Source organism: Pinus tabuliformis, chromosome 4_1 (assembly GCF_031772625.1).
Source record: "Pinus tabuliformis cultivar Carrire ecotype Pingquan chromosome 4_1, CPIR1, whole genome shotgun sequence".
NCBI classification, from domain to species: Eukaryota; Viridiplantae; Streptophyta; class Pinopsida; order Pinales; family Pinaceae; genus Pinus; species Pinus tabuliformis.
Genome location: NC_142303.1, coordinates 455,649,960 through 455,671,197, shown reverse-complemented (window position 1 = coordinate 455,671,197; position 21,238 = coordinate 455,649,960). Strand labels below are relative to the sequence as shown.

The 21,238-nt window shown below is 36.1% G+C and overlaps 2 pseudogenes; both read right to left on the bottom strand.

The window, feature by feature from the left end:
* Nucleotides 1–5,342: 5,342 nt before the first annotated feature.
* Nucleotides 5,343–6,216, bottom strand: LOC149176342 (ethylene-responsive transcription factor ERF018 pseudogene; annotated as a pseudogene).
* A 13,172-nt stretch (nucleotides 6,217–19,388) lies between these two features.
* LOC149176341 (ethylene-responsive transcription factor ERF018 pseudogene) lies at nucleotides 19,389–20,533 on the bottom strand (annotated as a pseudogene).
* Between the last annotated feature and the right edge of the window lie 705 nt (nucleotides 20,534–21,238).

Genomic DNA, 21,238 nt, shown 5'->3' with positions numbered 1-21,238 from the left:
GGGGAGGAAAACAGCAGAAAGCCTTCGACACCTTGAAAGAAAAGATTAGTACAGCACCAGTACTAGCACTGCCTGATCTTCAATGACCATTTGAGATTGAAACAGATGCCAGTGACTATACTATGGGAGCAGTGTTGATGCAGCATGGTAAACCCATATGTTATCATTCTGAGACATTTAATTCTGCAGTAGTTAATTATCCCACATATGATAAAGAATTGTATGCATTAGTATAGAGTGTGAAAAAGTGGAAACATTACCTAATGGGCAAAGAGACAATTATACATACTGATCATCGACCACTTCAATATTTGCACTCACAAACTAAGTTGCAACAATCAAGACACTATAGTTGGATGGGTTTTTTACAACAGTTTCATCTCGTCATCAGATATAAAAAGGGCATACACAATAAAGTTGCAGATATGTTGTCCAGACCAATCATAAATGCATCTACTATACTAAAGCATAATTTAGTATTGCATGAAATCTACATTGAACAGTATGCTCAAGATATAGATTTTAAAGATGTATATGCAACTTTAAGTCATGGAAAACAAGTAGAAGAATTGGATTATCATGTTAAGGACCAACTCCTGTATCATTTTGTAAAGTTATGCATTCCACAAACTAAAAGTGTAAAGATAATTTGAGAAGCACACACTTCTCTAATATCAAGTCACTTTGGTGTAAGTAAAACAGTTGCAGAGCTGCAAAGATTTTGTTATTGGCCAAAAATGAATGAAATAGTTTCTAGATATTTAAGAGGGTGTACCATGTGTGCTAAAAGCAAGCCCAACAATAGAAAACTAGGTTTGTACACTCCACTATCAGTTCCGTCTCATCCTTGGGAAAGTGTTTCCATGGACTTCGTTGAGGGGCTGCCTAAATCTAGAAAAGGTCATGACTATTTATATGTTATTGTGGATAGGTTTAGAAAAATGTGTATTTTAATACCCTGTAACAAACAGATTACAACTGAACAAACTGCAAAATTATTCTTTCAGCATGTATGGGTTCATTTTGGATTACCCACTTCCATTATATCTAATTGAGCCTCCCGATTTGTTGGGAAATTTTGGTCGAGTCTGTGGGAATTGATGGACACCAAACTGAATAAGAGCATGACTTTTCATCTGCAAACAGACGGCCAAATAGAAGTGGTCAATAAGACAATGATCTAGTTGCTCAGAGGCTATTGCAGAAAGCATCCCAAGCTTTGGGATGAACGCCTATGTTATGTGTAGCGTGCTTACAACCGAGCTAAACATTCTTCTACATAGAGATCTTCTTTTGAGACCTGTCTTGGTTTCGCACCAAGGTCTCCCTTGGATTTTATCTTTGGTAAAGACATAGCAGCTGATGGACACAGTGATGTGGACAAGGCAACCAAGTTCATTGATCAAATCCAAGAGATTCACGAGGCAGTACAGGAACAACTGGAAAACAGCCAAGCCAAGTACAAGGCAAGGCATGATAAGCATTGGATTAAGCATAGTTTCCAAGTTTGTGATCAAGTCTGGTTGTATATCAGCAAAGACAGAATGCAAGGTGAAGGTAAGAAGCTAAAGCCAATAAGGTATGGACCTTTCAAAATACTTGAGAAAATTGGTGAGAATGCTTTTCGCCTTGATTTTCCAGCTTACATGCACATCTATTCAGTTGTTAATGCAGAAAGCTTGAGACTATTTGAACCTTCATTGATTGACGATCCCGAAGAGCAGAGTCAATTGCCTTCTATTAATGGTTTGTTGCCTGAATATCTCAATGAATTGTAGGAAGATACAATTCTGGACAGGAAGGTAAGAACAATGTGCGGAGGGGATGTTGAGTACCTCAGGATTGTGCTCAAAGGTTTAAAACCAAGCAGTGAAGGATGAATAGAAATTGAGCAAGTGAGGAATTTATACCCTCACTTGATTGATGCTTAAAAACCAACTTTTGGTGGTCCAAAAGCTTTTTCAGTGGGAAGGTCGTGATCCGAATTGGATCCTAGAACACTCTCTAAGTTTTCATGAACTCTTAAAATTATGCCAAAGTTTCAAAGTCTTATAAAGATCAAGCTTATTAGAGATATCCTCTAACAATTGCAATTTGTGATCAGGGCGGAGCAACGAGGACCCTCGGTCATGTGTGCAGACCGTCAGCCCATGGTAACGCACACTGTCGCGAATTAGCAAAACGAGAGGCATTTTCAAGAAACGGGGGTGGTTTCTGATATGCAATTATGCGATAAGTCACTAACCGCATATCGTCGGGCAAACCCATTTGAGAAGGAAAAGCCCCGAGTGCCTAGACCCGAAAAGTTATAAAATGTAACGGATATCACGTTGATTCCGTCAGAGGCGAGGTCCCACAAAAACCAACAGAATATCGGAAGGGCTTCGAGCGGTAAGCGGTTTCAACTGAGTCCCGTCCGATGCCACACAATGGGTGCCATGCGTCCAACGGAAGAGAGATAAAACCACTTACATCGAACGGGTAAACGACATGTTACTTACCCGCCCAATATGAACGATGACCATAGGATCTGGAGGCTCCAGATCAACGACGGAGATGCGTTCCAATGGATGACCGGATTTGACGAGGTTAACAGGTAGAGTTGTATAAGATTTGAAGTCCGACGTGGACGATGCATTGGCAAAAGGTCGGGTTCGCAGGCATTCTTGGAGTTAACGGAATAAACGGTCGTTTTGAAAACATCCAAGAGAACTGACACTTAGTTCGTTATGAAATAGGTGGCCACCTCCCTGGGAGGCGTTATACAGTGATGATTACGCAGAACAGAGGGATTCAAATGGACAAAGGCAGGGGAACCAGAAAGCCGGGAAGCAGAAACAAACAGTCAAAAAGCAAATTGGCTTTAAAGCCACGAACTAACGGAGAAAGAAGCAAGTAAGTTAGAAGAAGAAAATTGAGAGCAGAGAGAAGAAGCCGAGTTGACCTGCAGAAGCAAAGGCAGCATCGAGCCAGACAAAGCCAGAGAGAGTCAGAGAGTCTGTGTACTCCAGAGAAGGCTTGAGAGGTTTAAGTGAACTCCTTTGTATATGCCTATCATGTATGAGTCTCAGATTGGGCTCATACCACTGTGACCAATAGAGGTCGAGTTTCACTAAGGAGAGTTTGTGTAATCCAGAGACTTGGGAGATTCAAGTACAGTTCTACTGATTTGTATCTACTATGTGAGACTCAAATTGAGCTCATTGTTGTAAAAACTTTGCTTTAGAAAACATAATAGAGAGGCCACCACTGAAGGCTGGATCGGGAGACGTAGCCCAGGAGTATTGGGTGAATTCCTTATTAAACTTGTTGTGTTTACATGTTTGCCTGTTATGTTTTCTCTAACTGCTTCAGTACCTGTGTATTTCACAATCTTATCTATCCGTTGCATAAAATAACATGGGCACATCCATGCACATGAGTCTGTAATACCTTAATTGTTTGTCTTAGATCAATTACATATCATTAAGAGAAAAAGTTTTATCGCTCACAAAAACTCCACTTAAGGCCTCAAACTTGTCTTGAAAGGTTATTGACCCCAATTCTCCAAGCTGTGTCCCACCACTAAAACTCCTCCTATGAGTTAATTTCTCTCATGTTTCCACCTTGAAAGCGTTGGTATGGATATAAAACAATATAATGATCCAATCTAGATCAAGATGAATGAAGCTCAGGCCTCCTACATGATGGTTCATGGAATGAACATTAAAATATTTTCACAACGTCACTGAAATTTTAGCCTTAACTTCTTTCTAGAACATCACATGCTTATTAAAAACTAGACATTTTGGTCAGTTAAGAGTAGCTTGAGTGGTTGAGACCAATGGTTTAATTTCACCCACCTCAATTTGGATATTGGCTAAACAATCTGATATGGTTTATAGACTATTATATTATAGTAAGGGGTTATAGTTGTAGCAATGCCATGCAACCTTTGATGATGGGGATGATTGTGTATTTTAGTTATCAATTCCCTCTTTACAAAAATAAAATAAAATAAAATGGATTGAAGTAAACAATCCAACAACTTGATTAACAAAGAAATAATGTGATTGATTGAAGATGACTCATATCTTTCCTTGAGTTATACTTTGAGAGAACCTCTAATCTTATTTGTAATTTTTCCAAATTGCCTATGTGATTCCTTAAGAAACGGGAATAATAAATTAGATTGAAACTGTGTGTATATGTATTTTCATCTCAAATTCCTTCCTTTCTTTGTCGTAAAGTTAAAAAAATTAGCAAAGGTGGAAAGTGCATGGTGGGGGTGATAATACACCCCCATGGACATGTTGAATTATCCTTTTCATTGATCCTTGGGCAAGCCACTAATAACCAAGCACCATCTTATGTTCTTCTTTAGGGGTTGTTGCAAGCCACCTCGCTAGATCTTCATAATTTGATCATAATTAAGGATTATGGAAATATAATCTGACATCTTCATCTTGTCTCTTTTCCTGCGCCAAGTATTTTTTTAAAAGGATGAGAGATCAATTAAATATGTTGAATGAATATTCAATGGTCCATGTTTTATGACAAAACAACTATGAAGCAAATCATTTAGCAAATAAAGCCAAAACTTTGGAACTTGGCACCCTTCTTGTCAATGAGAGGGTGATTCACATTTCTATTCCATAGCTTAATGAAATGTGGTGGGGGGTTTGACGGTGGCTAGAAAATGTAGTTATGACACTTGTGCTTCAATGGGAAGAAGGTTCAAGAGACAGAGTTGAAGAAACTCGGGGCACACGAGATTGGAAGGCCTCTCAGTTGTGGTTGTGTGCTACTCTCATATGATGGAAATGTGGAAGAATCAAGTGGATGTGACATTAATAGGAAGATGTAGGTATATTAGTAGGTTTTCAACCACAATGGGAGGTTGTGCTATTAATAGGCACAAGCCTTATCAACCCCAAAATCCTCCAAGTGATGATAGGGGAGATACATTATTTCAAATTCCCCTCAGGTGAGAGGGATTTGGAAAGTGCAACAACTCATTTGTAGTGGATTGGATTATGGATAAACATGGAGTCTTATGAAAATAATGGAAGCTATAGGAATAAGTATCAATTTGATAGGGAAATTTGGATGCTATTTGACAATGCACGAAAAATATGGAGAAAGAACTTGAGTGGCAAGGTGGGGAGGCACAAGCCCATGTGAATTGGTGTTATTTCCATCCATGTGAAAATGGAATTAAATGTCCAAAAAGATATAAACCATACTTTAGTTATACCATGCAGAAACAAAGGATAATAAGTAAAATCAATATTGATTTGACTCTTCAAATAGTGAACACTTTACCATAACTCATGCACACACATAACTCATGCACACACATATTTCTTTAAGAAAACCATACATATATCCTTAAAAGAGAACTTTTGTGACTCCTCATTTTCTCTTTGCGGCTCATCTTCTCAATGTGAAGAAGAGCTTTCATCTACCAATCTCATAAATTTCTCAAACAACAAGTAAACTTAACTATCGGCTCTCTCCCGCGGCCGAAAAGAATTTAAAAATTACGGCAGTCCCCAGACCTTGAACTACAAGTGAACCCCAAAGTACTCCATGGATTCATCCAAGGGAGGGAATTCATTTAAATTTGGAGACTTGCCGCTCTCCAGACATTCAAGAAGTACCCAATCCCAAAATGCCGGACTTTTCTCCGCCCAAATCTCTGGCCGGTCATTGCGGTGTTCCGCTTTCGAAGTAGAAGATGAAAACGCTGCTTCAGAAGACAGTTGCAATTCTTCTGTGGCGAACTTGGCGGCAGAGGCTTGAATTTGAGGCGGCGATAGAGAAGAGGCGCAGGGGATTTCCGGCCGGGAATGTGGAAAATTGAGCTTGGCTTTCGATCCTCTCAGGCAATACGCCGCAAAATCGTAGGCGCGGGCAGCCTTTTCCGGGGTGTCGTAGGAGCCCAGCCAAATTCTGCAAGTAGAATGGGGCATTCGAATTTCCGAAACCCATTTCCCCCATTTTCTCATTCGGATTCCCTTAAACTGCCGCGACTTCAGTGAGCGGTTTTGGCGTTTGTTGTGGTGGTTCTGGTTTTGCGAGGGTTTAGCCATGTCGTGTTCCTGAGTTTTCTGGAGTCGAACTCACGAAATGCTTACGAATTTGGACTCCTTAAAAGGAGGGAGTGTGAAGCCTAGAGGGTTTGAACTCAGGACGCATAAAGGTGCTTCTGCAGTATTGCAAGTGAATATCTGTGCTTAGTGATAACGATAAGAGTGTTAGCGGCAGGGCAATATATATAGAGAGAGAGAAACCGCGTTGAGTTCCTAAGGATTTATGCGTACTAGTACACGTGGCCACTTAAAACCGCGTTGAGGATGTATAACTTTATGCGTTGTAGTAGAACACAGCGTTTGAAAGATAGATAAGGCAAAGACATGGGAAGGTGAAAATAATTTGATTGGTGAATATGATTTGATGACGTGGTTCCTCAGGGAATATGCAGAACACTTTTGTCCATTCTTTCGAGTGCGTTAAGGAACACAACAAATGTTTGATTATTTTAAATTATAATCAGACTAAAAACAAATCCAGGAAATTATTTTAAATTATTTATTACGAAATGAGAACTCTATCATTACATTATAATATACCATTAAAGATATTTATGTATTAGTTTAGAACAATATACTCCGTAATTGTTACTATTTTATAATTTTTTGAAATTTTGTATTTAACAAAGGTTTTTTTTTTTTCTCCTTAGAAGTATATAATTTCTGTCTTTTAAAATTTTTATCAATAAAAGGAAATTAATAAATGTAACTTGAATTCTTTATTTTTTTAAAAGTTGCTATAATATCAAACAATGTCTTTGTTTTTAAATATGATGTCGAGATTCTAAACAACGTTTTTGAGATAAATAATTTATATTTTTAATTTTTTATTATTATTCATTATATATTTTTTAAAAATTACTTTTAAGAAATAATAAATATAAATGATACTTAATATAAAATATTATATTTTTTTGATTAATTATGTCAATTATTTTGGAATAGGTTTTTTGGAATTTTAATTTAATTATGAGTTAATGTAGTAATATAAGTTATATTACTAATAAATATCTATAAACATAAATTCATAATAAATACATAATACTTAGTTTATGATACATCTCAGGTTGTTAAAAAAAAATCATAAAAGTTAACTAATTATAATTTATTATTATTATTAAAATAATTAATATATAAGTTAAACATATATACATTAAAAAAATGGACCAAAATTTTTAGACATGGAGATTTGCTTTCACTTTACCATGAAGATCCTTAATCTATAAATAGGCGTTGTTACAATAATATGGGGCAATACCATAGCTTATGAATACCACATGCCCAAAAAGCCATAACTCACTCCATATGACACTTGTTCATATGACATTTTTTCAATTAATCAATTTAATTAAAAGGGTAAAAAGAGCATAACTACTTTAGAGATAAATCTCAAACATTGATTTGTGTATATTACATGAATATTCTAAAATATTTCATTGATGTTAAATCCCTACAATCCACCTAATAATTATTGATAATTAAATTAAAATTTTGGAAGTTCTATTCCAAAATAAACAAGCATATCCACATAATAATTATTAGATGAATAATAAGAATCTAGCCTCCATAAAATATTGTAGAATATTCTTAATAATAATTATAAATATTAGTATTGTGTGAATGGTATGGTACTTGTTATTTCTTGAGTAATGCAACCAGGTTACCTAAAAAGATTCCGAATATCCATGAGGAAAGTGTGAAAGAATGATATTTTGCTATTAACTACCACTATCACTATGCATATGATATGCTTGGACTCATAAGCCTAATCATGTAAATATATTTTGCAATTAACTACCACTATCACTATGCATATGATATGCTTGGACTCATGAGCCTAATCATGTAAATATTTGAAAACAATAGAGGCTAAAATTTGACTTTAAAAATGATAGGATAATGTTAGAATTCATAAAGTGGATATTTAATGCAAATACTTTTAGGAAAATTTCATTCAAATTTGTGCACAACTAAATTGATAGAGATGTGACTAATATTTGAAGTTGAGAGAATATCAAGGACAATTGAATATTCCAGTAACATGTATGCTGCAAGCTAGTTGGACTCCTTCAAAAGGTTTTGGTTGAAAGTGCTTGTAATGGTAGCCAAGTAAGTGAGGCAAGCAATAAGCTAAAATGGTAAAGGAAAGGAATTTGGTAAGAATTTCTTTACGCTCAAATTCATATCTTTGCTTCAAAGTCAATACATAAATTGTATGGATGCTCAAGAAGGGGGATGGTTAACACACGTAGCCTTGAAATTCATATATTTTGCTTCAAAGTCAATGCATGTATTGTATGGATGCTCAAGAAGGGGGATGCTTAACACACGTAGCCTTCAATAGGAAAGATTGGAATTACTTTAATAATGCATGCAAAACAAAATAGAGAACTAAATTACACATGCATTTAAAAATATTTCTCTCAACTCTAACTCTTTGGGCTGCTGGAATAAAAGTTTGATTTTAATATGAAATGTTTAGAATAAGTGTGATGCACATATATGATGTTATGATAGGTTTCATTTCAATCTATTTGAAATCAAATAGAGGTGATAGAATTATTAAATGTGCAATATTCTAAGACCACTTTAGGGTATTGTGAATCTTTGCAATGAAAAAGGCCATATGTATGAGTACTGGCAGTTATTTGGGTGATTGAAAGATCAGATTGCAAGAATAGTGCTAGCATTAGGTGTGATATAAAAGCCACCATGACGGAATATCACCACCTGCAACGGAGCCCAACAAGATGATTAAAAGTCTCATATTTATGAGACTTGGCTTTTCAATGAAGCACATTTGGAGAATTAAATATTTTTAGATTTGAATATTTTGAGTATATTTCATGAGAATTGAATATTGTGACATAGGTAAAATGATGGAGAAAGGAGCTCAAGAAGAAGATTGAAATGGTAACATGGTAGCCCCATGACACTCTATTACTTCTTGGGAACAAGTCATATCTGAAACCTTGATTATAAGACTCCATGAGCAGTGCAATGGAGCACACCAGAACGATACTTGGCCATAAGAATCCGTGCATAATATAATAGAGCATGCAAGATTGACACTTTGCTATAAGACTCTAACAATAACCCCATGTAGGAAAACCCTTGGACATGTAGAATACTCAGAATCATGGTTTCCTAGGCCCAAAAGCGTGAGTAGTTGATGGGGACCCATGCATGAAAATCCTTGTATGGGTATACTTCTTAGAATGCAGGTTTCTTAGAGCTGAAAGGGTGAGTAGCTAATGGAGGCATGTGTAATAAAACCCTTGGATAGGTAGACTGGCCATAATGGGGGTTAATATATGGTCTTGGAAGGGTGAGTAACTTATGGGAGAAGAAATATACCGCCTGCTCACTGGGATGTCAGTATGAAGGGGCCTACTTAGGGAAGACAATGAGTTGGACTTGTTACTTGTGGAGACAAATGAAGCAAAAAATGACCATAAAGATAAATATCGATTTAAAGAATTACCTCTTGAAATTTTTGAATAATTTTATTTTAAAATTATATTGATTAGTCCCATGATAACTGGATGGTTGTGATATAGGTGAACTATTGAATTGTCCAACAATGATATATGGTGTTGATTACAAGTAATATTAGAGTGGCGCACCAGAAGCGTAGAGAGCTAAAGACCTTAGGTACTAAGTTATAGTGGTGACACTGGAACCCTGTGATATGTATTGATCACCATGAGATATGTTGTGACAAATGTGTTGTGTTGTTAGAGAAATCCAGAGGGATGCCTTGGATGTGAGACTCCATCAAGACTCTTCCTATGTGAGGAAGCATTGCTAAGGAATGGATCACTCGAGGGACTAGGGAGAAAGACAAGGGGATGCTTGAACTTGGAAGGTGTGTGACTGCAAGGAAGGGGTGACTTGAATGAACTCATTTTCAAAGATTCATGTGCATAATCATTGGGATAAAAAATGCATTGGGTGTGTCCTAGAAATAAATGAGCTAAGTTTGTTCCTTGTGGAATCCTTAAGGACAATGAACTACATGCCATGGACATAAATTTCAAGACATGGGAAAATGTTTTTGATGTAAGAGCTATAGCTATAAAGCTTAGTTATTGTTTTTGTTCTCTCTTATAGAACATTGAGGATGGTGTTTCTTTAAAGGGGTGGGTTTTCTAACATCCCCCTATTTTACCCTTGCTTTTTGTAATATTAATTGCGACTGTTATACCAACGTGGAGAACCATGAATGGTTGAATCTTTAATTAAACATTAATTAAAAATGACTGAAGGAGGGACAACCTTACAAATCCTTGGTTTGAGGGAAGAAACTTGCTTTCCTATTTTCAAAATCCATGACCTAACCTAGCCAAATTTAATGCCAAAGTTACTTGCAAACTCAGGAAGCCATTATCTAACATATTTCTTTGTGATGTGATTGGGGTGAAATGGAGTCATAAGAGTTTACTGATAGTCATTATGAGATTAGACTGGGCTAGTGGAAGGAGAGGGCAGTTCTTATTCGCCTTCTCCCCTCACAGATCAAAGAGACAACCCTTTAGAAGACAACACCAAAGAGCCAAACTACGCCCTCGGGAAAACTTGGAAGAGCCAAGATGATGCTCTCTCTGACACACAAAGGGATATAGAGAATTATATATATGTACGAATTGCAAAAGAGAAACAAGAGTTCTTTGGGAGTTTTCATCTTTGGGGTTTGGTTGGATTTCATTTGATAAACTATTCACTATTAAACTCTTAGTGTTCAGTCTTGATACAAAGCTAGTTCTCTCATTGTCTCATATTTATCTTTGGTTGGCTCATACTCTTCTCTTTTTCTGATATCTTCCATTTGGTTTGCTAATTGATCATGCAAGGGAATTATTTCTCTCTTGGATTTTGATGCATAGGGACTCTTATTCTCGTGAAGGAAATAAAGGCTTCATGATTGATTTGGGATAGTATGGAGCTTTCAAGCATAACATGGATGACTAAGTAGTTTTAGAGCTGACCTTGAGTTTGTGTTATTTGACCATGAGCCTATACTCTGTGACCCTGGGTGCTAATCCCTATGACTGTGTTTAACACCATTGAACTCCTTGTCTAAGCTTGTGTAGCCAATGTGAAGCTCATTGAATAAACCACTAAGGTGTTTCCCTTTAGCTAATGAACCAATTAGTGCTTGTTGTTTGGTTGATGAACCAGTTGGTGCTCATTGATTGATTGATGAAACAATAAGTCCTTCTTGAATGGTTAATTAAACCACTAAGTGCCTGCCCTTTGGCTGATGAAGCACTTAATTCTTTCTATTTGGATGATAAATAACTTACTGCTTAGCGGTTGGCTAGTGAATCACTAAGTGCTTGTTGAATGGTTAATCAAACTACTAAGTTCTTGCCCTTTGGCGGATAAACCACATAGTGTTTGCTTTTTGGTTGATGAACCACTTAGTGCTTGCGATTTGGTTGATGGACCACTAAGTGCTTGTTAAATGGTCATTTAAACCACTTGGGTGCTTATTGTTTGGTTGATGAACCACTTAATTCTTTCTATTGGTCGAGGAACCACTAAGTTCTTACTAAATGGTTGATGAACCACCTACATGTTAGGTATGTGTTATATTCTTTGCATGACTAGTCCCAGATGTGATGGGGGGTTGTAGGGGGGGTAATATCCCCCCACCCCCCACCTTGAATTTTTTTTTTAAGCAGACCCACCCATGGTTTTTACCATGTTTTTTTTTGTAGATCCAGTTAATGGATTGGGGTTTTATGAATGCTTCAACATGTATATAATATATTGTAACATTGAAAGGAATATAATGATGAAAAATCAATCTAGTCTTCTCGGTTTTGGGTTCTAGGAGAAAAATATGTGTATATTTTATGTTCTCGCCATTGTATATTTTTCTGTATTTTAGGAATTTGTTTGCAGGTATTATCTATATAGGGTTAAAAACCTACACTACATAGTGGAATTAATCCCCTGAAACTACATAACATACCCCTCTAAAATTTGGGTGAAGCCCTATGTTTTGAAACTTAGAGAGTAAGTGACTCACTAAGTTGCTTATTGTCGAAGATTAGTTGATGAACCATCTAGATAATAGACACCATCTCTTAAGTGTTGGACCAATTCATTGATGTTAATTTACCTTATGCAAGCATCACCTCAAACTCTAGATAAAGCTCGAGGGTGGTCATATGCAAGAGAGATTGCAATGTATCTAGCTTATGGTTAGGTGGAGAATTGAAGTCCCTCCTTCAGTTGCCAACTATTCTAACACACTCAGATAAGTATAATGTTTTATGCATATTTGATTATGGATTATGAAAGTGTTTGTTATATTATTGACTAATGTATGGTCATGTATCATTCATGAAAGAATGCCTGAAATCACTGCATATTCATGGTTGACAAGTTGTCTTATATATATATGGTGATATTGAACTCCTTGAACTATGTGATTTTTTCCATCTTTATGAATTGTAGGATTACTTACATTATTATGATTGAATTTATAAATTTCACTCAGTTAATTTTTTTATCTTATAAGTTCTTTGTTATCTTATATGATTATGAATTGGGATACTCATTGCCATATCCATGATTATAGGTTAATTTACATGTTATGAGTTTATCTTATATGATGTGTGTTAAATGAGTATTTGGTTAGAGCTAATGGTCACTGAATCTATGAATGATGTGACAATTCTACAGGTTTGTGCACAGTTATGTATTGTTGTAACTAAAAATTATAGTCAATTTTAACATCCTAAGATTTGTTGTTTAAAACATGGTTTATAGACCTCTTTAGTGATTATATAAACTTGTATGTCTCTTTGAAGATGAATGAAGAAGCCAAATCTCATTGAAAAAAATTAGTAGCTCATAGTAGGGAAGAGTTGGATTTTTCTACACAATTTACTTTGTGCAGTGTTGAATTGGGTAAATTGGATTTGGAGATATATCTTCCTCTTATTCAAGATATGGTGTAATTCTAGGCCTTACTAATGCCCTCTTGATATTTTAACAAAAAAGGGTCAGTGTTGTTGAGAATCTATGTTCAGACCTAGGCCTTCGTTGTAAGAAATTTGGTGTTCATGCATTTTCCATTTACTTAAACAAATTTCCAAATTCCCCTTATTTCCACTTTCCTTCATAGTTGTTATAGAAATTTGAAGATCTGGGCACCCGATAATGGCAAGGGCCACCACCTATGTGCAAAGGTCATATCCTATCCGAGATGGATTTCCCTTATTCAACGCATCCCACATCTGGTGATTCAGGACTCCGATTGTGGCAAGGGCCATCACCTATGTGTGTAAGCCAAATCCCATTCGGGTCGAATTTCCTTTATTCAATGTGGCCCACATTTGGTATTTGGGCATCCAAGCTGTGGCGGGGCACTCACATCTATGACTCGCCAGAGGTGACTCGACTAGATTAACTTCGAGCGAGAGTTGTATCTGAGCATCCGAGATCCAGGTTTGGTAAAAGGGTGTTCCCACTAGCAAAGGTAGAATGCAACCACGGCTGGATTACTTTTGAGCGATGATGGAGATCTGGGGATACATGATCTATAAGGGTTAAGAGTGGTCAAATTGTTGGAAGGCTAGATTTTAGTTAAGAATTATTTTTCTAGTAATGCTTGTAAAAAATCATGGATTAATGTGCACGAAAAATTAATAAATAAGTAAATTACAATAATGAAGTAAGAATCTAATTGCATGATGAGTTATTTTTTACCATCGTATTCATCCATGGTATTCACCCATGAATTTTCTAAACCATGGTATTTACCCATGGTGTTTGTATCACATGATGATTTAATTTTTACCATCATAATTTGTGATCTTCACCCATGGATTTTGTAAACCATGGTATTTTGAAATGTAAAAGGGGATGACTCTCGGTGGAAAGACTAGTGTAAAGTATAAATACATGAATTCACTAAGACACTAGGAGCAAAAAATGTTTTTTCTCATAATGTAGTCTCATGGTATATTATCCATTCAATAAATATTTGAGTTACTGTGGTGCTATACTATGAGTTATCTTTAAAATGTTTTTCCAAAATATTTCTCTTGCACATTGTGCCCTATTCTCAATTCTTTTTATAATGTTTTTTCTACATTTCTCTTAGGCGTTGTGATATATTCCTTTGTCACTTATGAAGTTGCATTTCTTATACAACTTGGGTCACAACAACATTAATGCATCAAATTTCATGAGAACTTTGCAGTTAAGTGCGATTGGGCTAGAGTAGTGCTGGGATGGGTGACTTGCTAGGAATTTTTTATTCTTTGTCACTAAGTCTCATTCCTCCAACGATACATATCACTCAAGAATTGAATGATGGGAATTCAAAGATCTCAGGGTCTGAAGTGTTAAAGGGTGAAACTACATTGTAATGTTCGATTTCCCACAGATAGGATATAATGGGAAAATGTTGTAAAACACCAAAAGAGACGAACCTGGTGGGCCCCATTCCTGCGTTGACGTTTCAACACCATGTGGGGGATGTGACAATACCATGTGGGACAGAAAGGGACCACATGGATTCCACATGGTAACACATTGATGATGTGGACTATGTGTCATGTTGACATGGAAATTTCACATGCTCCAAGTAGGGACCATGTGGCAGCTTAACGTTGACATGGCCTAAGATGATTTTCTAAACTTAAAATGGGCTTAACTTTCAATTCCAGATTTGGATTGATGTGAAATTTATATTGCTAGAAATCTCTCGAAAAGCAAAACATGATGGTGGCATTTGTTTTGAGTTTTGAGAGACTTGTAAAAATAGTATTTTGTAACTTGATCTTCATAACGAACCTTAGAGATGGAGTCAAATCAACAGGTAACACCTCCTGCAACTCGAGATAATGCAAGGGGGTGGGAGGGAGTGTTACATTGATAACCAACTAGTGGTCGAATTTCACACATCAGTCCTCAATAGGATTGGACCTTTTATAGTATTCTTCAAAAGGACCACGTGAATAACCATTTTTCATGAGCAATGGGGGCTAATGTAGCATCCTCTCAAATTATGGTAGTCAATCACAATAGGCCAACTCTCAAGAGGCAGGACATTTGTGTTCAAACTCTGATTAATGCAATTCTAGCATCGTTGGAAAGGTAATAGAGTGTAGAATAGCATGAAGGGGTTCCACGCTTAAGACAAAAAAAAAATTATTCCCCACAAAAACACCATTTAAGGCCTCAAACTTGCCTGGAAGGGTTTTGACCCCAATTCTCCAAACTGGGTCCCACCGCAAAAACTGCTCCTATAAGTTAATTTCTCTCATTTTTCCACCTTGAAAGCATTGATATGGATAGAAAACAATATAATGATCCAATCTATATCAAGATGAATGAAGCTTTGGCCTCCTACATGATGGTTCATGGAATGAAGATAAAAATATTTTCACAATGTCACTGAATTGTAGCCTTAACTTGTTTTCTAGAACATCACATGCTTATTAAAAAATAGATAGCTTGGTCGATTAAGGGTAGCTTGAGTGGTTGAGACCAATGGTTTAATTTCACCCACCTCAATTTGGATCTTGGGTAAACAATTTGATATGGTTTATAGACTATTATATTATACTAAGGGGTTATAGTGGTAGCAATGCCATGCAACCTCTGATGATGGGGATGATTGTGTATTTTAGTTAACAATTCCCTCTCTAAAAAAAATTAAAAAAAATAAATAAAATGGATTGAAGTAAACAATCCAACAACTTGATTAACAAAGAAATAATGTGATTGATTAAAGATGAATCATATCTTTCCTTGAGTTATACTCTGCATGAACCTCTAACCCTATTTGTAATTTTTCCAAATTGCCTATGTGATTCCTTAAGGAATGGGAATAATAATTAGATTGACACTATGTATATATGTATTTTCATCTCAAATTCCTTAATTTCTTTGTTGTAAAGTTAAAAAAAATTATCAAGGGTGGAAAGTGCACAGTGGGAGTGATAATACACACCCATGGACATGTTGAAATATCCTTTTCATTGATCCTTGAGCAGGCCACTAATAACCAAGCACAATTGTATGTTCTTCTTTAGGGGTTGCTCCAAGCCATAGGGGGCTTCACTGGGAGAGCAATGCCATACCACGTGGGTTCATATTGGGGGACATATATTGAGGAAAAAATGACATAATATATTGGGGGATATATAGGGGGTAAAGGGTTTTTATATTGGCAAGTATAAAAAATGGATCTTAAAGTTAATGAAAAAATATAAAGGGGTATAAAAAATGTTAATGAAAAAATGGATACCTACAATATCTAGTGAAAGTAGGGGCCTTTTGAATTGGAAAGGTGTATTGGGTTCGTATTGGTAGGGTGTTAAATAATGTGAATTTTAGAGGTATTTTCCAATATGTAGTCAAATTAGGGGTATTGTTTAGTGTGCCACGAACACACGTGATATGTCAGAGATTCATTAAGTGACACCCCCGTGCTGCAAGCCACCTCGCTAAATCTTCATAATTTGATCATATTTAAGGATTATGAGAATATAGTATGACATCTTCATCTTGACTCTTTTCCTGCAAATTTCAAGCCAAGTATTTTTTTTAAAGGATGAGAGATCAATTAAATATGTTGAATGAATATTCAATTGTCCATGTTTTACGAAAAAACAACTATGAAGCAAATAATTTAGCAAATAAATCCAAAACTTTGGAACTTGGCACCCTTCTTGCCAATGAGACAGGGTTGAAGAAACTCGGGGGCACACGAGATTGGAAGTCCTCTCAGTTGTGGTTGTGTGCTACTCTTATATGATGAAAAATATGGAAGGATCAAGTGGATATGACATTGATAGGAAGGTGTAGGTATATTAGTAGGTTTTCAGCCATAAGGGGAGCTTGTGTTATTAATAGGCACAAGCCTTATCAATCCCAAAATCGTCCAAGTGATGATAGGGGAGATACATCATTTAAAATCCCCTTAGGTGGGAGGGATTTGGAAAGTGCAACAACTCATTTGTAGTGGATTGGATCATGGATAAACATGGAGTCTTATGAAAATAATGGGAGCTATAGGAATAAGTATCAATTTGATAGGGAAACTTGGATGCTATTTGACAATGCATGAAAAATATGGAGGCATAACTTGAGTGGTGAGGTGGCAAGGCACAAGCCCATGTGAATTGGTGTTATTTCGATCCATGTGAAAATGGAAATAAATGTCCAATAAGATATAAACCATAATTTAATTATGCTATGGGGAAACAAAGGACGATAAGCAATGAAAAATATTTACTAGGGAAAAGGTTTTCTATTGAGTTGCATTCATTTCATGGACGACTATGTGAATCATTAGGACTTTAAAGGTCAACTGGTAGAGAAAACATGTTTAAACGAAATAATCATCCCATGTTGAAGCAATAAATTAAAGAGCTTCAAGATGCAATGTTTTAGTTATAATTAAGATATAATCAATTGATAATAGGGTTGACTTAACCTATGGCAATATTGGTGTACTAGTGAGTACAACTCCAGTAGGTAGAAGATGAGATAAATCGCCCCCAAGGATAGAAAAAGGAACTTTAAAATGACTTGGCTCAAGGCCCACAAGGTTCTCCCTCCACTGGAAATTTTGTAAATAATATTGATTTGCTAGTATGTGATTTGAATATTGTTACTTCAATGGACTAATCCAAATGGAAGAATATCAAAATAAGTAGACTTAACATTGTATGGAAGTTAAATTTTGTTGGATATTAGAGCTCTACTAGACAATTTACACTACTAAAATCTATAACATAGTAGATTTGTTAAAAATATGCTACAATATCAAATATGTTATTATATCAAGCTTGCTAAATAGTCAGGAGCCATTAAAGTGAATTAAAAACTCTTAAACCAACCATATATATTATATTTTTTTGTTAATTTTTTTTTATATTTTAATTTAATTATCTCAAAAAAAAATTATTAAAATATTTCTTGAGTATAATTTATTCCTTATAGATCTTAGTATATATACACCTTGCCCTTTGGGCTTCATGGCCATTGGTATCATATTGCAAGTACAAATACCCACGTTAGGCTTCATCGCCATCGCTATCATATTGCAAGTACAAGTACCAATTTTGTTAGAAAAATGGACAATCCAATACCTCTTTAGGGAGTAAAGTAACCATGAGAGTGTTGCTTACGTTCAATTTGTTTAATGTTTATTGCACATTGGAATTGTGAAATAACTATGAGAGTGTTGCTCCGATTTTGCAATTTCTATCTCCTTTAAATCATATTATTTATATTCGGAAATATTTCAATACCAAAATTCTAATTTGAACAAAGTGAAAAATGGGTTCGAGCATATAAGTTAAACAATTTTTAAAAAGATGGATCATGGGTTCGAAAAGATAATCTGATCCATGTTCAAAAAGATGGATCCCGTAATCGGGGCAGGTTTTTGGAAAAAATTATTAATTTGCCTCTTCAAATATAGCCCAGAGTTCACCATCACTTGTACACACAACCATATGTATATATACTTCACCATAATTTGTATACAAAATCTCATATATATATATATATATATATTCTTGAAAGGAAACTTAGTGGAGAGATATTTGACGTAATTTATGGAAGTTTTTTATGGAGGTGGACAATAATTTTAATTGGAGTAATTTATGGAAGTGTTTAGGGAGGTGGATAAGAATTATGGAAGTGTTTAGGAAGGTGGATAAGAATTGTCTGGACAGTTAAAATGGTTGAAATCTAGAGAAAAAAAAAAACAAAAAACTTGCACTAACAGTGTTTGAATCATATTTTTGATGATGGAAAAAGATTCAGCACCATCAAAAATTTCTAAAACATCCAAACCTTAAAATCTAATAATTATAACCTAGATTTACAAAAATCCTTGACAAATTTTATCAAAATCTTGTCAAAATTTCCACAACAAAAACAATCTAACCAAGACTCCATAATAAAAAAAATATACGTCCATAATCAAAAGACCATACTACATCAACTGGTTTTTCAATGTACCTGCGCTGTATAGTCATGTCATTCTTGCAATTGTTTCATACGCCCATCAAACTCTGCCGCCGAATGGAACTCGAAATGGATTGTAATTATTTTTCCCAATTTTTGGTTTAAACTTGATTGTGTACAAATGATAATGAAGATGTAACCTCATTTTCTGTTGGCTGCTCATCTTCTCAGTGAAGAGGAGCTTTCATCCACCAATGTCATAGATTTGTCAAACAAGAATCAATCTTAACTATTCGGCAGGGTTTTTGGAAAGTCAATATTGATTTGACTCTTCAAATAGTGAAGACTTTACCATAACTCAAACACACACATATTTCTCTAAGAAAACCGTACATATATCCTTAAAAGATAACTTTCAGGTTCACAGATATTTGAGCTAAAGACACGTCACACCACCATGACATGAAAACCTTGGTCTAATTATTCACGTGACTTTGGTACAAGTAATAATGAAGATGTGACTCCTCACGGCAAGAGCTATTTCCAACCCCATAACATATTTATGACGCCTGACATGTTCGGGAGATAGCTCTTTAGCTTTTTCTTTTTTTCTATAATTATCCGGACCCGGTGTTGGAAATAGCTATCTCCTCCGGCGCATGTCAGAGTGTCATAAATATGTTATAGGATTGGAAATAGGACTCGCCGACTCCTCACTTTCTGTTTGCGGCTCATCTTCTCATATACCAATCTCATAAATTTCCCAAACAACAAGTAAACTTAACCATCGGCTCTCTCCCGCCGCCGAAAAGAATTTAAAAATTACTGCAGTCGCCAGACCTTGAGCTACAAGTGAACCCCAAAGTACTCCATGGACTCATCCAACGGCGGGAATTCATTTAAATTTGGAGACTTGCCACTCTCCAGACATTGAAGAAGTACCCAATCCCAAAATGCCGGACTCTTCTCCGCCCAAATCTCTGGGCGGTCATTGCGGTGTTCCGCTTTCGAATCAGAAGATGAAAACGCTGCTCCAGAAGACAGTTGCAATTCTTCTGTGGCGAATTTGGCGGCATAGGCTTGAATTTGAGGCGGCGATAGAGAAGAGGCGCAGGGGATTTCCGGCCGGAATGGGGAAAATTGAGCTTGGCTTTCGATCCTCTCAAGCAATACGCCGCAAAATCGTAGGCGCGGGCAGCCTTTTCCGGGGTATCGTAGGAGCCCAGCCAAATTCTGCGAGTACAATGGGGCATTCGAATTTCCGAAACCCATTTCCCCCATTTTCTCATTCGGATTCCCTTAAAATGCCGCGATTTCAGTGAGCGGTTTTGGCGTTTGTTGTGTTGGTTCTGGTTTTGCGAGGGTTTAGCCATGTCGTGTTGCTGAGTTTTCTGGAGTCGAACTCACGAAATGCTTACGAATTTGGACTCTTTAAAAGGAGGGAGTGTGAAGCCTAAAGGGTTTGAACTCAGGACGCATAAAGGTGCTTCTGCAGTATTGCGAGTGAATATCTGTGCTTAGTGATAACGATAAGAGTGTTAGCTGCAGGACAATATATATCTGTGCTTAGTGATAACGATAAGAGTGTTAGCTGCAGGACAATATATATAGAGAGAGAGAAACCGCGTTGAGTTCCTAAGGATTTATGCGTACTAGTACACGTGGCCGCTTAAAACAGCGTTGAGGATGTATAACTTTATGCGTTGTAGTAGAACACACCGTTTGAAAAATAGACAAGGCAAAGACATGCGAAGGTGAAAATAATTTGATTGGTGAATCTGATTTGATGACGTGGTTCCTCAGGGAATATGCAGAACACTTTTGTCCATTCTTTCGAATGCGTTAAGGAACACAACAAATATGTGATCGATAGGTCGTACGCTTCTTTCTTGTGATGAAGAGAGCACTGAATGTACAGTAGCATTAAGGAGGGGGTAGCATCTTCGTTTATGGTTTCACGCATCTATAGACGGAAGCTCAAAATGACCTTGAATTTGACGTTTCCACTAGACATTTTACTTTTATAATTTTTTTAAACCCATTTCTGTCTGTTAAACTAAATTTTAGGACGTGGAAAGTGACACCTTATTGATTGAAATGTGTACATGTAGATCTGATTCATATATTGAGATTATTTTAAACTATTTGTTAAGAAATGATTAAAGATATTTATGTATTATGTATTAGTTTAGAACAATATACTCCGTAATTTT